Here is a 20,000-nt window from a genome sequence, read left to right on the forward strand (position 1 = left end):
ATAGGGTGGGGGGAAGATGATGAGGGAGGAGGGAGGATGGGGAGAGGGTAGATACGGGGAAGAGATGACACTAGAGTGAGGAGAGAAGGGGAAGAAGGGGAGGGGGAGGGATAGAGTGGGAAAGGGTAGGGGAGGGGGAAAGGGGGAATAGGGTGGACGGGAGTGGGGAGGGTGGTGGGGAGGGGGAGAAGGGGAGAATTGGGAGAGGGGGATAAGTGTATAGGGGAGGAGCAGGGGGAGGGGCAGGGAGGAGGGACAGGGGGAGGAGGGGGAGAGGGGGAGGAGTAGGAGGAGAGGGGGAGGAGCAGGGGGAGAGGGGGAGGAGCAGAGGGAGAGGGTGAGCAGGGGGAGAAGGGGAGGAGCAGGGGGAGAGGGGAAGGAGCAGGGGGAGAGGGGAAGGAGCAGGGGGAGAGGGGAGGAGCAGGGGGAGAGGGGAGGAGCAGGGGGAGAGGGGGAGGAGCAGGGGGAGAGGGGGAGGAGCAGGGGGAGAGGGGGAGGAGCAGGGGGAGAGGGGAAGGGAGAAAGGGGGAGGGCACAAGGAAAATGAGAGAGGGGGAAGAGGGGAGAGAGGAAGAGAGGAAGAGAGGAAGAGAGGTGGTGGTGGTAGTCATCGTCATAGGTGGGTGGTGGTGGTGGTGGTGGTGGTGGTGGTGGTGGTGGTGGTGGTGGTGGTGGTGGTGGTAACAGGAGTAACAGCAGCAGGAGTAGAAACAGGAGTAGAGAGATGAGTAGAAGTAGAGGAGGAGAAGGAGAAAGTGGAAGAGGAGGAGGAGGAGGAGTGAGAGGAGGAGGAACAGTACGAGTTGGAGAAAAGTAAGAGGAAGAGGAAGACGAGGAGTAAGAGGAGAAATACTAAGAGGGTAAGTAGGATGAGTAGGATTAGGGGAAGGAGTAAGACGATGAGTAAGAGGAGGAGGAGGAGTAAGAGGAGGAGGAGGAGGAAGATGAGGAGGAAGAGGAGGAGGAAGAGGAGGAAGAGGAGGAGGAAGAGAAGAGAAAGAGTAAGAGGAGTAAGAGTAGTGTTAAGAGGCTGAAGAGGAGGGGGAGTAGGAGAAGCAGGAGGAGGAATAAGAGGAGTAAGAGGAGGAGTAAAAGGAGAAAGAGTAAAAGAAGGGTAGAGGGAGGAGAAGGAGGAGTGTAAGAGGAAGAGGAGAAGTAGGAGGAGAAGTAGGAGGAGAAGAAAGGAGGAGGAAAAATAGGAGGGGAAGAAAGAGGAGGAAAAGTAGGAGAAGGAAGAGGAGGAAAAGTAGGAGGAAAAGTAGAAGGAAAAATAGGAAGAGGAGGAAAAATAGGAGGAGAAGGAAGGAGGTGGTGGAGCAAGACGAGGAAGAGAAGTAAAAGGAGGGGTAAAAGAATGAGGTGTGAGAGAGGGAGGAATAAGAGGAGGAAGAGGAGGGGCAATAGGAGTAGAAGGAAGAACAAGAGATGAAGGAGTAAGAAGAGGATAAAAGGAGAAAGAGCAAGATGAGAAAGAGTAAGATGAGAGGGAGTAAGATGAGAGGGAGTAAGAGGAGGGGTAAGAGGAGGAGGAGGGGAGGAGGAGGAGGGGTAAGAGGAAGAGGAGGAGGAGGGGAGGAGGAGGGGAGGAGGAGGAGGGGAGGAGGTGGGGGGGAGGAGGAGGGGAGGAGGAGGAAGGGAGAAGGAGGAGGGGAGAAGGAGGAGGGGAGAAGGAGGAGGGGAGGAGGAGGGGAGGAGGGGAGGGGGGAGGAAGAGGATTATGGTGAAGAGTAAGAGGAGTAGGAGGAGGAGGAGGAGGAGGAGGAGGAGGAGGAGGAGGAGGAGGAGGAGGAGCAGTAGGAGGTAGCAGCAGATGAATTATAGTCATTGCGCTGGCTGTAATGTATGTAAGATTAATTCCTTTCCTTCCCAGGGGGTCTTGCTGCTTCATCCTATCTAACGCCAGACCATTCCAATCAGCTGTATCAACCCCTGAGGTTCTATTCTAAGCCCGGAGGTTCAGCCTTTTTTTTTAATTGTTAAAGATAAAATAATCGCCTCAAATTACTGGTAAGGAAACAAAGCGAAGTGTTTTAAAATTGAAGAAACTTATCTTGAAAATATCGAATGTTTAAGACAGTAAAAGCTCTAGACAGACTGTTATAGTATTTTCATCTTCTCATGCTGGTATTGTGCAGCAAATGCTTACAGAAAAATAGAAAATCTTTTTCAGAGTATTTGAGTGTTTGGCGAGCCTGCCTTCCCATGACTATCATAGGTATTGCCAATCCCTTATAGATATTCACAGTATACACACACATTACATACATTGCATACACTACCTATACTGCATCCACTGCACACATTACATACATCACATACATTACATACATCACACACATTATACACATTGCACACACTGCATACACTATAATACATACATTACATACATACATTCATTACATACATTACATACATACATTACATACGAGTACATGCACTACATACATAATCAAAAGGCCTGTTCTTACTTACAAGGGAGGTTGCTAGCCAAGGCATGCATCTATCCTTGTTTCTTCTCGATGAGGGGCAATCCCTTACTCCGCCCACTGCCTGGATCGGTAAACGGACATTTGCGTACCGGGCAATTGAGTTCCGGACAATTGAGTCCCGGACAATTGCGTCCTGGACAACTGCGTCCCGGACAATTGCGTCCTAGACAACTGCGTCCCGGACAAATGCATACCAGGGCAATTACGTATCAGGACAAATTGCATACCAAGGCAGTTGCGAACCTGGACAACTGCGTACCAGATAATTGCATAACTGGTTAACTGCAAAAATTGTAAGGAATAAGGGATTTAGATATCTAATACGACATAAAAGTCAAAATATAAATAAAAGAATCATGACTGGTGCAAATATACTCGTACAATCCTTATAACAAGACAATTATTTCAAAAGGGTTAGCCAACAACATACAGTCTTTGTTACAAAGATTACACAGGAGGAGCATGCCAACAGGTGACCTTTTGGTCCATATCTAGGTCGGATGCGAAAAAATTATAGTAATAATAAATAAATAAATAAAACTTATAATATAAATAATAATTAATAAAATAAATAAAGTTAAATAATAAACAGGTAAATAGTAAACAATAAATTGACAAATAATAATAAATGATAATCAGACAAATAATAAACAAATAAATAATATAAAACAAATGGCAGGCATTACAGCATTTTGCTTAGGTGTTTATCTAAACGAGTCTTAAAGCTTCGAACTGAACTACATTGCAATGCCTCTGCAGGAAGTTTATTCCATTCATTAACTATACGGTTGGCGAGGTTATTTCTACCCACTTCCAAATTAAATCTATTCCCTGACAGTTTGAGACCATTATTCTTGTCGGAATCTCATTCATTGTAAAAATTGTCACTTTTGATATTGTCAGTCACCTCTGAGTCTACACTTTTAGAGAAAACAGATTCTTACGTTTTACTCGATTATCGTATGATTTATTTTTGGTATTTGGAATCGGTTTTGTGTCTCGCCATTGTACTTTTTCCAATCTGCCAATCTTTAATGAGATTCGGTGACCATACGGAAACTGTATATTTCAAATGTGGACGAACTGATTTTGCTTGTTAATGAGATATGAATTTTTGAAGTCAAAAGATCGCGCAATCAGTCCTAGAATCTTATTTGAGATCATTGATGATAATTACGCAGAGAACATTTTCACTATTCACTTTTGTTAACGAATTTCCAAATAACTTGTAATCGTACTTACTGTTATTTTTACCTATGTGCATAACCTCCTTCTCCAAACCCTTTAAGAATTTTAACCTCCTTCCAGTGGGGCAGGTGACCATGCTTGTCCAAGTGCTGGACAAGAGAGTTTGAAGTCCTTTGTGGTCTAAGGTAATTTCTGTGTTCAGATAGGCGTGAGTCAAGTCGGGGTATAAATAAGCGTCTATCTGAACACAGAAATGACCTTAGAGCACACAGAACTTCAAACTCTTGCCCAGCACTTGGACAAGCATGGTCACCTGCCCGTTCAGAGTCACGCATTTCTCCCATCATTTCTTGACCTTCCGCAGGCTACCGTTGTAGAAGTCCAGAAACTGCGTTGAAACCCACTGTTCCACCTCTTGAATGACGTTGTTTGTGTCATCATATCGCCGACCACGCAGTAGATTTTTCATCTCTGGGAACAAGAAAAGGTCGCTTGGGGCGAGATCGGGAGAATAGGGCGGATGCGGCAAGATTCCATAGCCACATCGCCTTGCTTCCACAATCGCAGCTCGAGATGATTGAGCGGCTGCATTGTCGGCAAGGAGGACTCCTTTGGTGAGCATATCGCGGCGTTTCTTCTTCAGAGCATCTCGCAACTTGTTCAGAAGTGTGCAGTAGTATGCGCTAGTGATGGTCCGACCTTTTGCAAGGTAATATAATATATATATATATATATATATATATATATATATATATATATATATATACACACACACACACACACAATTACAGTCCGGACCATTGCGACCCGGACAATTGCGTCCTGGACCATTGCGGCCTGGACAACTTAGGTCCAGATAGTTGCAGCCCGGCAATTGTGGCCCGGACAATTGTGGGATGGATAATTACGACCCGGACCATTGTGTCCAGGGCCATTGCGTCACAGACCATTACGTCTCGACTATTGCGTCCCGGTCATTTGCGTTCCGGATAATTGCGTTCCGGATAATTGCGTTCCGGATAATTGCATACCTTGGCAACAACGTCCTGGACAAATGCGTCCCGGACAGTTGCGGCCCGTACAATTGCGTCCCGGAAAATTGCGACCCGGACAATTGCGGCTAGAACAATAACGGCCTGGACAATTGCGGCCCAGATAATTGCGTCCCGGACAATTGCGGCTATGATAATTGCGTTCCGGACAATTGCGGCTATGATAATTGCGTCCCGGACAATTTGGGTCCCAGACCATTGCATCCCTGACAATTGCAGCCCGGATAATTGCGGCCTGGACAATTGCTGCCGGGACCATTGCGTCCCAGACCATTGTGTCCCGGACAATTGTGTTCTGGACCATTGCGTCCCGAGTATTGCGTACCGCATAACTGCATCCCGGACAACTGCGTCCCGTATAATTGCGTCCCGATTAATTGCGTTCCGGACAAATGCATAACCGGACAAATGCATAACTGGACAATTGCGGCCCAGACAATTGCGATCCAGATAATTGCAGTCCGGATAATTATAGTCTGGACCATTGCAACCCGGACAATTGCGTCCCGGACCATTGCGGCCCGTACCATTGCGACCCGGACAATTTTGGCCCAGACAGTTGCCGCCCGGACAATTGTGGCCTGGACAATTGCGGCACGGATAATTGCGGCCAGGATAATTGTGGCGCGAACAACTGCAGCCCGGACCATTGTGGCCCAGACAATTGTGGCCTGGACAATTGCGGCCAGGATAATTGTGGCGCGGACAATTGCAGCCCGGACCATTGCGACCCGGACCATTGCGGCCCAGACCATTGCGTCCAGGACCATTGCGTCCTGAACAATTGAGTCCCGATCAATTGCGTCCCTGATAATTGCGTCCCGGACAATTGCACACCTTGACAACAACGTTCTGAACAATTGCGACTCGGACCATTGCGGCCCGGACAATTGCGTACCAGATAATTTCGTCCCGGACAATTGCGGCCCGGACAATTGCATACCAGGAATGTTGCCACCTGGATAATTGCATAACTGGTTAATTGCGAAACTTATAAAGAATGAGGGGTTCATATATTTGATACACTAATGATTAACCGCCCAAACTTTTGGTTCCCTAGCTAAATGTTTATTTTCATAAACCAGGTATCATTTAAAAATTAAAAAAGTCAAGTATTTATATATATATATATATATATATATATATATATATATTTTTGTGTGTGTGTGTGTGTGTGTGGAAATAAGCTCTACCGCAAGGACTCGAACCTTTGCCGTAGCGACTGCTTATTCTGAAAGAAAGGCGATAGCATCGAGCCACCCAGACCGTACAAAAGGAACCACCCGATTCTCTGGACCGCAGTTGTCCTTGTCGCAATTGCCCGGAACGCAACTGTCCTAGATTCGCCTGGGTCAGTAGTAACGCAACAAAGAGCCTCCACAGCAGGGTCCGGCGGGCAAAGCTGGTCTAGTCCCACCCCTTCACCCGACGCTGCCATATACATTAAACTGTATTTTCCAGAGTAAGCATCATTTACAGTTCCTTTCCTACGTTTCAAAACGTTGTATTTTCATTAGTCTTCGTCTTCAAGTTGTATTTTTTCTATCAGAACTGTCGGCAGTTGCAACCTTGAAACGAATCTTTCTTCCAAATAGGAGACCCATTTTTTCAACAAAATCTTTGTCTAGAGTGGCAAGATATTGTTGGAAATAGAAATTTGTCTCGTGATATTTTTTATGTAAGAGCTGATAAAAGGGGTTTAGACCAAAACATATTCGTGTATTATTGCAATTAATGTATTTTTATCTATCTTATTATACTACTGTAATTAATGTGTTTATTCCGGTATACTACTGTGATTAATGTATTTTTATTTATTTCAATATACTACTGTAATCAATGTATTTTTAACTATTATACAATTGTAATAAATGTATTTCTATTTCATTATACTACTGCAATTAAAGTGTTTTGTTTATTCATTATACCACTAATTAATGTACTTTGATCTATTTCATTATACCACTGTAATTAATGTACTAAGGATAATTCAACAATGCGCCTAATATTTTATAGGTTTGATTTCCCTTATTTCATCATTCAGCTTCTCAACATATAACGCGAAGATGAATTTACATTCGTGGATAAAAAAAAAAATTGTAAATGAAGTAGTTTCTACTCAAACGAACTCTCTTTAAAGTCGTGATTGTGTGACCGGGGATTTAGGAGAAACAGATTAAAGAATGCCAGAGAAGAAGAAATGTATTCACCCTAAAGAAAGATTCTTTGAAAAGAGTGTACCAATTGTAGAGAAAAGACTGTAAGGCAGAAAGTTCTTGAAGCAGATTTTGATTATGAACCATAGAAATATCTTTAAAAGAGACTAGGTTTTTGTTTAGTTTTTGATATGCTTTATCATGTTCACTCTCATTTTGATGATAAAGATTTCATTCTCGTATGATTGCCACCGTTAGCGATAACGATAGTGTTCTAATTTATACTAACGACAGAGACAGATCCAAATTTCTGATAGAAGAAACTTTCGGAGGGCAGAGAAGGCAGCGAGTGGCAATATTAAAAAAGGAAATAAATCATCCGAGATTGTCGGTCTTAGAGTTAAGCTACCATATGAAGCCAGCCAGTATTCAGGAGATTGTCAGAAGAGCAGGTATATTGAGTATGCATGAAAGACGGACATAATGCGCCGTTGGTTGGGGGGGGAGGGGGCAGAAGAGGGAGAAAGGGGAGAAAGGAAAGGGGAGGGGGAGACGGGGAAAGGGGGGGGGAGGAAAGACAAGTGCCCCACGAGTGTATGATACATAAGAGTAGGATTTGGCAAGAAAAACGCTGCAAGCAGTATTGTATTTTGCCGTGAATGTACGATGGTAGTCTTTTACTTACATATGTTTCCAAGACTGTCACCGTATAATGCTCTTTCAGTGATGTATGACATGCAACTCATCTGAATACGGATATACGAGAGGAAAGTTTGCAAACGGCGAGTGAAGACTTACAGGAGTGTGCGTGTGACGTTCGTGGCGGCACACTAGGCTAGCGTGCTATTTGCTTTTGCTACTTCGTCGATTAGAAAATACTTCGGTTACAATAACGTAGACTTCTGTAAGAACATCAAGAATGTATCTAACATTCGTGTTTTAGGTTTACCTTCTCTTAGTTCGTCATTCAGCTTCTCACTGCATGACGCAATTGTAATTTGACATTTGGACAGTTGAAAAACAAAAGATCATAATCGAAGTAGTTTTTACTCAAACGAAGCAAGTAGCATACTAGCGAGAATTACCTAGTATGTCGCCACCTTAGATCAACCTATCTAAGGGTGTATGTGCGGTAGCCTAGTGGATACCGTATCGAACTCATGAGCAGGCGGTCGTGAGTTCGATTCCCGTGACCCCCTGCGAGCTTCTTGAACTGGTTCCCGTCAGCCCTGGCTAAGCGGGAAGGTAACCCAAACATTGGCTTAAAAAAAAAAAAAAAAAAAAAAAAAAATCAGGGGTTTTTCACTTCCCACTTTTGGAAGTGGGATATCGAGTTTATGTACATAAGGAAAGAGTATCGCTTGATGAACCTTTCTAAGGGTTAAGTATGCACACAGATGAAAGAGTAAAATTTTATCAATAATTCTAATAAACAATAATACATATACACAGATACTAAAAAGAATCATTATTGTTTCATGTTATACGAGTGGTATATGATGGAACAATAACTTGGATGTTAGAAAGTTAATATGAAAGGAAAGGAGATAGAAGATAGTATTTGGTTTAAGATGACTAGAAACAGACACACCGAGATCATTTCATTACAATCAGTTAGCCAAAATAATGTTGAACTTATTACGTCACCATTTTAAGGGGTTTAGTATCGTGATAATCTCTTTGGGGTCAAATCTCTTTAATTTTCTAAGTTTAATAGTTTGGTGCCTCTCCAAACCTTTTTTGTTAATTTTTTAAGCATTATAAAACTGGCAGGGAGACGTTTCTACAATACCTACTGAGGCTACAATAAAGAAATACTGTAATACATTAATAAAAGAAACTTTTTTTTTAATATAAATATGAAAAACAACTAAAGTTATAGGTAATTAGAATATGAAAAAATAAGAAATAAATAAAATATAGAATGGATAAAAAACAGATTAAACATAAATAGAAAACATATGAATAAGAAAGTAAAATAAAAAACAAAAATGACAAGCAAAGACGTCTACACCTAGATTATATCTAAGACAAAGTCGACCCTATACTTGAGAGTGAAGTGTCGCGTACTGTAGCTTAGGTCATATAGGGGTAATATATGCAACCCATATTACCATTCTTTCCCGTGCTTTAGCGGCCTCCATCGTCCTACACCGACCTACATCGAATTACGAAGCGCCGAGGCTTGTACCAATCAAAACTTAACGTTAGAATGCAAATAGGATGAGCTAAGTAGGCATCTCTCACGTCTCCGCATAATCATGTCTCTCCAACACTGAAGACGCAACACTTAGTTTATCTTTGATGTCGAAATATTGATGTGGGTACTCTCTCACTGAAATATCGTTTTCCAATTCTAAAGAAAAAATTAAATAAAAAGAATAGAATAAATTATAATTATGAATAGATAAAAAGTAGAAAGACTTCCGAGCCTCAACTAATGATGGACGGGGAGATACAGACACAGACACACTTTATTATATATACACATATAGGTGTGTGTGTGTGTGTGTGTGTGTGTGTGTGTGTGTGTGTGTGTGTGTGTGTGTGTGTGTGTGTGTGTGTGTGTGTGTGTGTGTGTGTGTGTGTGTGTGTGTGTGTGTGTGTGTGTGTGTGTGTGTGTGTGTATTTCTGGGTATTACTTTACCCAATGTAGAAATAAAAAATCCATTTATCTCCATGTTAGGGAAGACAGTATATTTCACGCGGACATTTCCCCAACCCGTAATTAAAAATTTCCTAGAATCAAACTTACTTCCAAAAAAGAAACGTCTTTACATTTGTAATTTCACTTTTTCTGGACATAAACCCTTAGACCTCAAAGAGTTTCCTATTTCCTTGAGATTCCTCTGTGAACTTAGGGATCTGAGAAGTGGCCGTCCTTAATTAGTAAAATGTTATTGCTATCGAGTCTACTACTTTGTTTTCATCCCCTAAAAACATCTTACATGGATGAGATCACACACTATGAAGATATCAAAGTACAGGATAGTCTAAAACATGACTGCTGAAATTCCTCAAGGCTGCCCTGCATTATTTTTGATATGTAGACACATACATACATACGTATACATGCATACATACACAGCCATATATACATGCATGCGTACATGCATAGATACATATATACATACATACATATATTTATTTATTCATTCATACATCCATCTATTCACCAACTCATCTATTCAATTACTTAATCATTCATCCATCCACCCACAAATCCCTCAGTCCATTCATTTATCCATCAACTGATCCATTCATTCATTAATTCATTCATTCATCTACTTGTATATTTTCAACATTAGGCTATTCAATTTATCTCGGCAAAATATCTGGTTCATAGAGTTAATGATCTAAATTCCCCAATCGGGACATTTTTTGACACCTAGAATATTGTGGTTGACAACAACACAGCTTAGGGACACATTTGTCAAAATAAATAAATAAATAATGAACGTTCTTGATGCAATGTTACACAAAGAATAAACATACTAAATAGTAAAACAAGTAAATATATACAATATTCAACACATGGTGAGAAGCCTACCCCAGGAGGCGCGTAGCGGTCGACGCCTTGGACTGTTAGGGCAGGAAACTAAGGCCGGCCACACACGTGCAGTTTAAACTGACAGTTACAACTGTTCAGTTATAACTGTCAGTTGAAACTGCACGTGTGTGGGTATCTCAGTGATACTGAGATACCCACACACGTGCAGTTTCAACTGACAGTTATAACTGAACAGTTGTAACTGTCAGTTTAAACTGCACGTGTGTGGCCGGCCTAACAGTCACTGTTGGGAATCGGAGAGGAGTACGGGATTCGAGCCCACAACTAAGCGAACGAGAGACCAGCACACTTCCGATGAATTGTTTTAGAAACGATTATCTTTAAGCATCGCAGAATTATGGCAGCAAAGGTATAGCTTTTAAATGAGTGCCAATTGTAGCACCAAAAGAACACGAAGACGCGTAAACCTGAGATATAGAATGAAAGGTACACTATCTATATATATATATATATATATATATATATATATATATATATATATACACAAACACAGAGAGAAAGAGAGAGAGAGAGAGAGAGAGAGAGGGGGGGAGGGGGGAGAGGAGTAGAAAGGGGGAGAGGAAGAGAAAGAAAAAGAGAGAGAGAGAGAGAGAGAGAGAGAGAGAGAGAGAGAGAGAGAGAGAGAGAGAGAGAGAGAGAGAGAGAGAGAGAGAGAGGGAGAGGGAGGAGAGAGAAAGCGAGATAGAGAAAGAGAGAGGAGAGAGAGGAGAGAGGAGAAAGAGAGAGGAGCGAGAGAGAGAGAGAGAGAGAGAGAGAGAGAGAGAGAGAGAGAGAGGGGGGGGGTTAGCAATACAAAATCAACACACTAACCCATAATGACCCACAACTAAGTTAACAGTAACTCAATTTTAGTGCAATTTGGTTCAGTCATCTTTCCCCAGATGATGATTTTCGACATTTATTCCTTATAAATACAATTTTGAATATTTACAGAATTGCTTACAGAGGAGACATAATGTTTGATGTTCGGTTTGTTCATTGATAGCAAAGGCAGCATCAACCCATTAAAACATGTTGGGAGATATTATATGTACATATTCTGAAAGGCAGTTCTATAAACTACACACACATTCCTCACACTTTTCAATGTTTTCCCATAAATTCATCAAAATTGTTTTCACAATATGGACTGATATTCTGAAAAAGAAAATCCACAAAGTACACATTTATCTGCTTCAACGTTCACATTTTCTCATAAAATAACAAACCCTTAACAGTTATCGACACTTTAATTAATCCAACTTAATGAATATTTATCTTGACATCTCCCTCTCAACTCGAACCGTTTACTTATCCAGGTGCGGACTGTGGGCCTCATTCGCGGCGTGGACCGGGAGTGGGAAACTGTCCAGCTCGGCAGTGTTTGTCCTACTCAGCCCAGCGGAGCTTATTTCCCATTGAGGATGACCAATTTCCTTGTCGCGAGAGGGAATATCCGTGAACTTCGCTGCCATTCCCCGCCATCACCCGAGGCGCTCTGACGCAGGTGAGGAGGAGAAGGCGAAGGCGGGAAGTGAAGAGAGGGGGAGATGTCGGGGAGAATAGAGATATGTTGGGGAGAAAAGAGATGTTGGGGAGAATAAAGAGACGTTGGGAAGAGGAGAGATGTTGGGGACAATAGAGATGTTGGGGAGAATAGAGAGGTTGGGGAGAATAGAGAGAGGTTGGCGAGAATAAAGAAGGCAATGACGGGGAAAGAATAGTGGGGAAGATGTTGGGGAGAATATTAATTTTATTGGGGAGAATAGAGAGGGAGATGACAGAGAGGGAGATGACGGAGAAGAGTGAGAGATGTGTTGGGGAGAATAGAGAGATGTTGGGGAGACTAGAGATGTTGGGGAGACTAGAGATGTTGGGGAGACTAGAGATGTTGGGGAGACTAGAGATGTTGGGGAGAATAGCGAGATGTTGGGGAGAATAGCGAGATGTTGGGAGAATAGCGAGATGTAGGGAGAATAGCGAGATTTTGGGGAGAATAAAGAGGGAGATGTAGGGGAGAATAGCGAGATGTTGGGGAGAATAAAGGAGATGTTGGGAAAATAGAGAGGGAGACCTTGTGAGAATAGAGACGGAGATGTTGGAAAGAATAGAGAGAGGGGTGTTAGGAAGAATAGAGAAAGATGTTGGGGAGAATAGCGATATGTTGGGGGAAAAGAATGATATTGGGGAGAATAGAGAGGGAGATGTAGGGGAGAATAGCGAGATGTTGGGAGAATAGTGAAAGATATTGGAAAGAATAGTGAGGGAGATGTTGGAGAGAAAAGAGAGGGAGACGACAAAAAGAACAGTGAGAGATATCTTGAGGAGAATAGCAAGATAGTAGGGAGGATAGTGATATGTCGGGGTGAATAGCGAGATGCTGGGGAGAATACAGAGTTGGGGAGAATAGTAAGGGAGGAGATGGGGGGAGAATAGTGATGAGGATGTTGGGGAGAACAGCTAGATGGAGAAAAGAGAGGAAGATGTTGAGGAGAATAGTAAGGGAGATGGGAAAATAGTGAAGATGTTGGGGAGAATAGTGATGGAGATGTATAGAATAGAGAGATGTTGGGAATAGTGAGGGAAATGTTGGGGAGAATAGTTAGAAGTTGGGGAAATAGAAATCGAGATGTTGGGGAATAATGAGGGAGATGTTGGGGTGAATAGTTAGGGAGATGTTGCGGAGAATAGTGCGAGATGTTTGAGAGAATAGCGAGGGAAATGTTGGGGAATATAGTTAGGGATATGTTAGGGTGGATAGAGAGAAGGTGATGAGAATAACGAGGGAGATGTTGGGGAGAATAGTGAGGGAGATGTTGGGGAGAGGAGAGATGTTGAGGACAATAGAAAGATGTTGCGGGAATAGTGAAGGGAGATATTGAGGGGAATAGAGATGTTGGGGAGAATAGTGAGGGAGATATTAGGGACAATGGAAAGGGAGATATTGGAGAAAATAGAGAGATGTTGAGGAGAATAGTGAGGGAGATGTTAGAGAAAAAAAATAGTGAGGGAGATGTTAGGGAGAATAATGAGGGAGATGTTGGGGAGAATAAAGAGGGAGGAGATGGGAAGAGTAGTAAGGGAGGTGATGGGGAGAGAAATCGGGGAGAAGTGGGAGAGAATTGAGAAGTAGGGGAGAAGATGGGGAGAAGAGAGTGAGAAGTGGGGATGGGAGAAGTAGGGGAGAAATTGGGGAGGAATGAGGGATAGAAGTTGGGAAGGGGGGAGAGAAATGGGGGAAAATTGGGGAGAAGTGCGAGAGAATTGTGGGGGAGTGGGGGGAGAAGTGTGTGGGAGAATGTGGGGAGGTGGGGGATAATTGGTGAAGAAGTGTGAGGGAGAAGTGTGGGTGGGGGAGAAGTGTGGGTGGGGGAGAAGTGTGGGGGTGAATGTTGGGGAGAAGTGTGGGGGAGAAGTGTGGGGGAGAAGTGTGGGGGAGAAGTGTGCGGGAGAAGTGTGGGGGAGAAGTGTGGGGGAGAATGTGGGGGAGAAGTGTGCGGGAGAAGTGTGGGGGAGAAGTGTGGGGGAGATGTGTGGGAGATGTGTGGGGGAGAAGTGTGCGGGAGAAGTGTGGGGGAGAAGTGTGCGGGAGAAGTGTGGGGGAGAAGTGTGGGGGAGAAGTGTGGGGGGAGAAGTGTGGGGGGAGAAGTGTGGGGGGAGAAGTGTGGGGAGAAGTGTGGGGGGCAATGTAGGGGAGAAGTGTGGAGGGCAATGTGGGGGAGAAGTGTGGGGGAGAAGTGTGGGGGACAATGTTGGGGAGAAGTGTGGGGGACAATGTTGGGGAGAAGTGTGGGGGACAATGTTGGGGAGAAGTGTGGGGGACAATGTTGGGGAGAAGTGTGGGGGACAATGTGGGGGAGAAGTGTGGGGGACAATGTAGGGGAGAAGTGTGGGGGACAATGTTGGGGAGAATGTTAGGGAGAACGTTGGGGAGAACGTTGGGGAGAACGTTGGGGAGAATGTGGGGAGAAATACTGGTAGAGAATGTAGGTGAAATAGTGGGGTAGGTAGGAAGTATGGAGGAGGGTTTGTGAGAAAGCGTTGGAGAAGATGTTGGAGAAATGACGACGCATACAACAGGATGCATGGTGAAGATTGAGAGAAAACGGTGATGAAGGCTGTATGATTAATAATGAAGATGAGAATGGTGTTAGAAAGGAGGAAAACAGTAGAGAAATGGTGACAGATTGTGAAACAATCAATATAGGGCATAATGGTGTAAATGGTATAGGATATGGTGACGTGGATTTTTTTTTATATATAGATGGTGTACATGGTGACAGTGGTGATGATGGTGACAATGACAGACAATGACAATGGCAATGACAGTGACAGTGACGATGACGATAAAGTTGTGAATAAGACCGTTGACAGAAAGACGAAAACGATGAGAAGAGAAGAAGGAGGAGGAGGAGGAGGAGGAGGAGGAGGAGGAGGAGGAGGAGGAGAACGAAGAAGAGGACGAGGAAGAGGAGGACGTGGAGGAGGACGTGGAGGAGGACGAGGAGGAGGAGGACGAGGACGAGGAGGACGAGGAGGAGGAGGACGAGGAGGACGAGGACGAGGAGGACGAGAACGAGAAGGACGAGGACGAGGAGGACGAGGACGAGGACGAGGAGGACGAGGACGAGGAGGAGGAGGACAACAAGTAGTAGGAGAGGTGGAGGAGGAGGAAATGACGATGGAGGAGGAAATGAAGACATTACGATAAGCATCATTAAGAGAGAATGATGACGCAATTGGTGAGGGAAACTGTGATGATGAGCGGAAAATAAAATGATGAAAATGGTGATGAAGCAGCTTGTTCTTCAACCACCTACTCAGCCATGCCCCCCCACCATCTGAATAGAATCGCCTGGCGTCATCCAAACCAGAACATTTAAGAATAACACTGTATTGATGTAGAGACGAAATCTTCATATACAGGGTGTCCCATAAAAATCGTTCTCACTCTTTGGAACGTTTCGTAACGTTTTCGAATACATTGGCAAACGTTTTTATCATCTAGGAAATGGTCATTAGTTTAGAAATCAAACAAATATCTAGTTTGGCCCCCACTTAGTCTAGTCCTCCGTGCGTGTTCGTTTTTTTTTTTTTTTTGGCACCCTGTAGAAAACTATTCAACATGACCCGAGCTCTATCCCCTATGAGATGTTCGAGCATATAGACCAAAGAATACACCCTTCAGACATAGCTAAGCGACTCGTGGTGTAAGCTCACACCTTTCACATTTAACAACGTTCCCTTCAGATTAAAGTGATAGCCTCATGCAGGACCACCGCCCTATCCGCTTGGGAACGCTGCAGCCTGGCTTAGGTTCAACAAATGTCGGAATTACCTTCCACTAAGTTATAATAATTTGATTTATCCCATTATTGTGATGTATACTTAGATAATATCCTGTAGTTTAACCAAAATAGAATATCAAAAGTTCACCACTACACATAAGGATTTGTTAGAAATATTCGTAGTCCACATGAAGCTCCTTAAACTGGATAAAATCGTCTGGAAGTCATCAGCTTAAATCCTCGATTTTTATTTTATTTTTATTTTTTTTACCTTTTTATGATGATTTCAGGATTCCAACATGGCAAAGAGGTTAATGTTAATTTCGTTGGTCCTCTTCCTGGTCCATTGGACCACAAAAATGACGAACAGTTAACAGAATGTGTCAGTCATCAGGGCTCGATAATACGGTCCACTACACAAATGACAACGATAATTGCAATGTTTTGATTTCGAGTTTCGTTCAAAAGGGGTACCTGGCAACTCTAACAAGAGTACGAGGAAAGTTGCCAGGTACCAATTTTGGGAGGAATTCGCTGACCGATTCATTATTAATGTTTTGACGTTGTTTCTGGCCCAGTGATAATTTGTAAACAACAGATTTTTTTAGGTAATTCTTAGACTGTTAATCAAGTCATTTCTGTAATTAATCATTAGAAATTTTATTTGTATATACAAAGATTGGCTTCGTTATTTTGTCTGTTTTTATGTTGCATAATCAAGGCTTCATTATTTTATCTGTTTTTATGTTGCATGATCACAGTCTACCTCGTTTTACAACTTACTTCAGTTTAGTCATCATAATGTTATTTTTCTGCAATATTATGGACAATATAGACTCCTGTGACTGTAATCTAGTGTTAATTTTCAAGTTAAAACTATGGTTGTAAATTTTCTTGAAAACAAATCATTATTTATAATTATCTATATCATTATCATCATCGCCATTGAGATGGAGTGTGTGTGTGTGTGTGTGTGTGTGTGTGTGTGTGTGTGTGTGTGTGTGTGTGTGTGTGTGTGTGTGTGTGTGTGTGTGAGAGAGAGAGAGAGAGAGAGAGAGAGAGAACCATGGTCTTGCATCACGCTAGCTATTACCCTCCTTGATGAGAGCTCAGAGCTCATATATGACCTATGTGACCTTAGACACACACACACACACACACACACACACACACACACACACAAAGTTGCCCACGCGAGTTAGAGTACCGACTCGCAGCGGAGCGATAATGAAATTACGACAACCCTGGGCGGGATTCGAATTCTGACCGCTGGATTCGCGATTGCGAACGCTACCACAGCGCCTTCGAGCTATGTGTATGTGTGTGTGCGCGTGTGTGTTTGTGTATATGTTCGTGTATATGTACACGCACGCGTGTGTGCGTGTCTATACATGTACATATATTATGCGTGTACGTGTCTGCATTGTGCCTCTTACATTCTCTTCATCTGCGTCGTCGCCAACTGAGGCAGAGCCGAGTGGACCTGCGTGTTCGGACCTTGGGACGATCGTGTCCGGCAGAAGCTACTTCGACCGAAAAGACCGAACAGCCCTTTGAGACCTTTAGCGATGATAATGCGGCTACGACGACCTCTGGACACGGCGAAACAATCGCGAGGACGCGGCAGGAGGGGATAATATGCCTATTGAGTATGTAAGGTAGGCATCCCCCATCCTTAGCAGAGCGGGTTCCTTAGACCCGGCGAAGACAAGGTAAGGGGACTTCTTCGCCGGGACGAGGCTGGAGGGGTAGTGTCCCTCCAAGTTTGCGTAGTCGTCGAAGGACTAGAAGGAAGCGTTCGCCGTCGAGGATGTATGTTATAATTTGCTTTTCTCTTCAAAATCCCAAAGTCGAAGGATAAAGAACGCCGCTCGTCATTACCATTGACGGTTACCAATACCATTACGGAGTCCGCGAGAGCCTATGAAAAACAGACTATTTTAACTGCGGACAACGAATTAGCCATTACCAGTATTACCATGTCTGCGCGGGCCTATGAAAAACAAGTAATTTTTACTGCGGACAACGAGCTTCCGTTAATATTACCATTACCAAGTTCGGGCGAGCCTAAGGGAAAACAGGCTACTTTCATCGCGGGCACTAATTTTGCTTTGCCACTACCGTCCTCATTAATCGTCTCGGACGTTTCTTTTCCGTAATTGGTCCGTGAGGATCGGGATATTTCCCTCAGCTGAATAAAATCGTTTGGTTCATTACAAAGGATTACAAAGGCGGAGCATGCCGACAGGAGACCTTTTGGTCCATATCTAGGTCGGATGCAAAAAAAAATCATAATAATAGAATAATAATAAAAAAAAACTATAATAATGTATGCAACAAATAAAATACATAAATAAATGCATAGGTATAGTTGAATAGCAAACAAACAGGTAAACAGTAAATAATAATATATTGGCACATAACTAATAATAAATGAAAATCAAACGGCAAATGATAACAGAGGGTCATGAGGAGGAGCGGCTCTTTGGGTCTCTGGAACTAAAGAAGCTTTCGAAACCTTTAACGTTGACTGGGAGTTTCTTCAGCTGAATAAAACCACCCGGAGGCACCAAGATGTGTGTGCGTATGTGTGTGTGTGCGTGCGTGCGTGCGTGCGTGTGCGTGTGTGTGTGTGTGTGTGTGTGTGTGTGTGTGTGTGTGTGTGTGTGTGTGTGTGTGTGTGCGTGTGTGCGTGTGTGTGTGTGTGTGTGTGTGTGTAAGCCTGTGTGCGTGCGTGTCGCGGATACCACCAACATTATCGTTTTATTCTTGGGTGCGTATGTGAATTTTTCGTCATTTATTCGATAAGGAGAGGGGTCAGGGTAAAATATCTCTATTTGCCCCCCCCCCATCACCCACCATCCCCGAAAGGTACAATATAGGAGGCATACCTAACAAAGAGAACAGAGGAGAAGAAAAGTGAAGAAAAGACAAGACAAGCAAAGAGAAGACAAGCAAAGAGAAGACAAGCAAAGAGAAGACAAGCAAAGAGAAGACAAGCAAAGAGAAGACAAGCAAAGAGAAGACAAGCAAAGAGAAGACAAGCAAAGAGAAGTCAAGCAAAGAGAAGACAAGCAAAGAGAAGTCAAGCATAGAGAAGACAAGCAAAGAGAAGTCAAGCAAAGAGAAGTCAAGCAAAGAGAAGTCAAGCAAAGAGAAGTCAAGCAAAGAGAAGACAAGCAAAGAGAAGACAAGCAAAGAGAAGACAAGCAAAGAGAAGACAAGCAAAGAGAAGACAAGCAAAGAGAAGACAAGCAAAGAGAAGACAAAGAGAAGACAAGCAGAAGAGGATAGAAGAGGAGAAAAGAGGAAGGAGAGAAACACGAAACAGAAATGACCCCTTATAGAAAGAAAAGAAAAAATAATAGAGGAGTGAAGTAGAAAAGAGGAGAGAAGAGAGGAGAAAATGGACACTAAACAAAAGAGGAGAACCCTCTTAGGGTTTCAGGGCCCATTAGCAACCAAGAGAAACGAGAGAAATCCGAAGAAAAAGTGTCAGATTCGGAGAAATGAACAGAGGGGAGACGAGGGAGGGGGAGAGAATAGAGAAGTGAAAAGAGAGATGGGGAGAAGGGGAGAGCGTCGATGGTGTGCAGGCAATTGGGGGAGGGGGGAGGAAGAGGCATCAGAGTTATCGCGTCCTGCCCAGAGCGTGGCGTGGCTTGAAATAAACAAAATAAATGAATAGAATAGATCAGATAAAACAAAAATGGATAAATATATCAATTTAATTGAAAAATAGAAATACACAAATTCATAAGTAAATGCATAATATATATATATATATATATATATATACATATATATATACATATGGGAGGCTGGGTGGAGGAAGAATAAGCGAAGATGGGCTGGAACTTTTTATTGCTTATACGTTTCGACCGACTCGGTCTTCTTCAGTAATATGTATATATATGTATATATACATATATATACATATACATATACGTATATATACATATACGTGGCTTGAAATAAACAAAATAAATGAATAGAATAGATCAGATAAAAACAAAACAAAAATGGATAAATATATCAATTTAATTGAAAAATAGAAATACACAAATCAATAAGTAAATGTATAAATAAACAAATAAATAAAAATTCTTCCTACCATCAGATGTGGAGACCTTGCAGGAAGACTGCAGGAATAACATGACCGAAGCTTCAGCCGAAAGAGTCATTAGAAGACTCTGCTGAAGTACCCCTTCACAGAGACTTTACACGAAGACCACCTTTAAAGCATTTTGCAGAAAGGTCTTTCGGTTCAGAACTCT

Source organism: Oratosquilla oratoria, chromosome 1, assembly GCF_046742065.1.
Source record: "Oratosquilla oratoria isolate Oo_2021 chromosome 1, ASM4674206v1, whole genome shotgun sequence".
Classification (NCBI taxonomy): Eukaryota; Metazoa; Arthropoda; class Malacostraca; order Stomatopoda; family Squillidae; genus Oratosquilla; species Oratosquilla oratoria.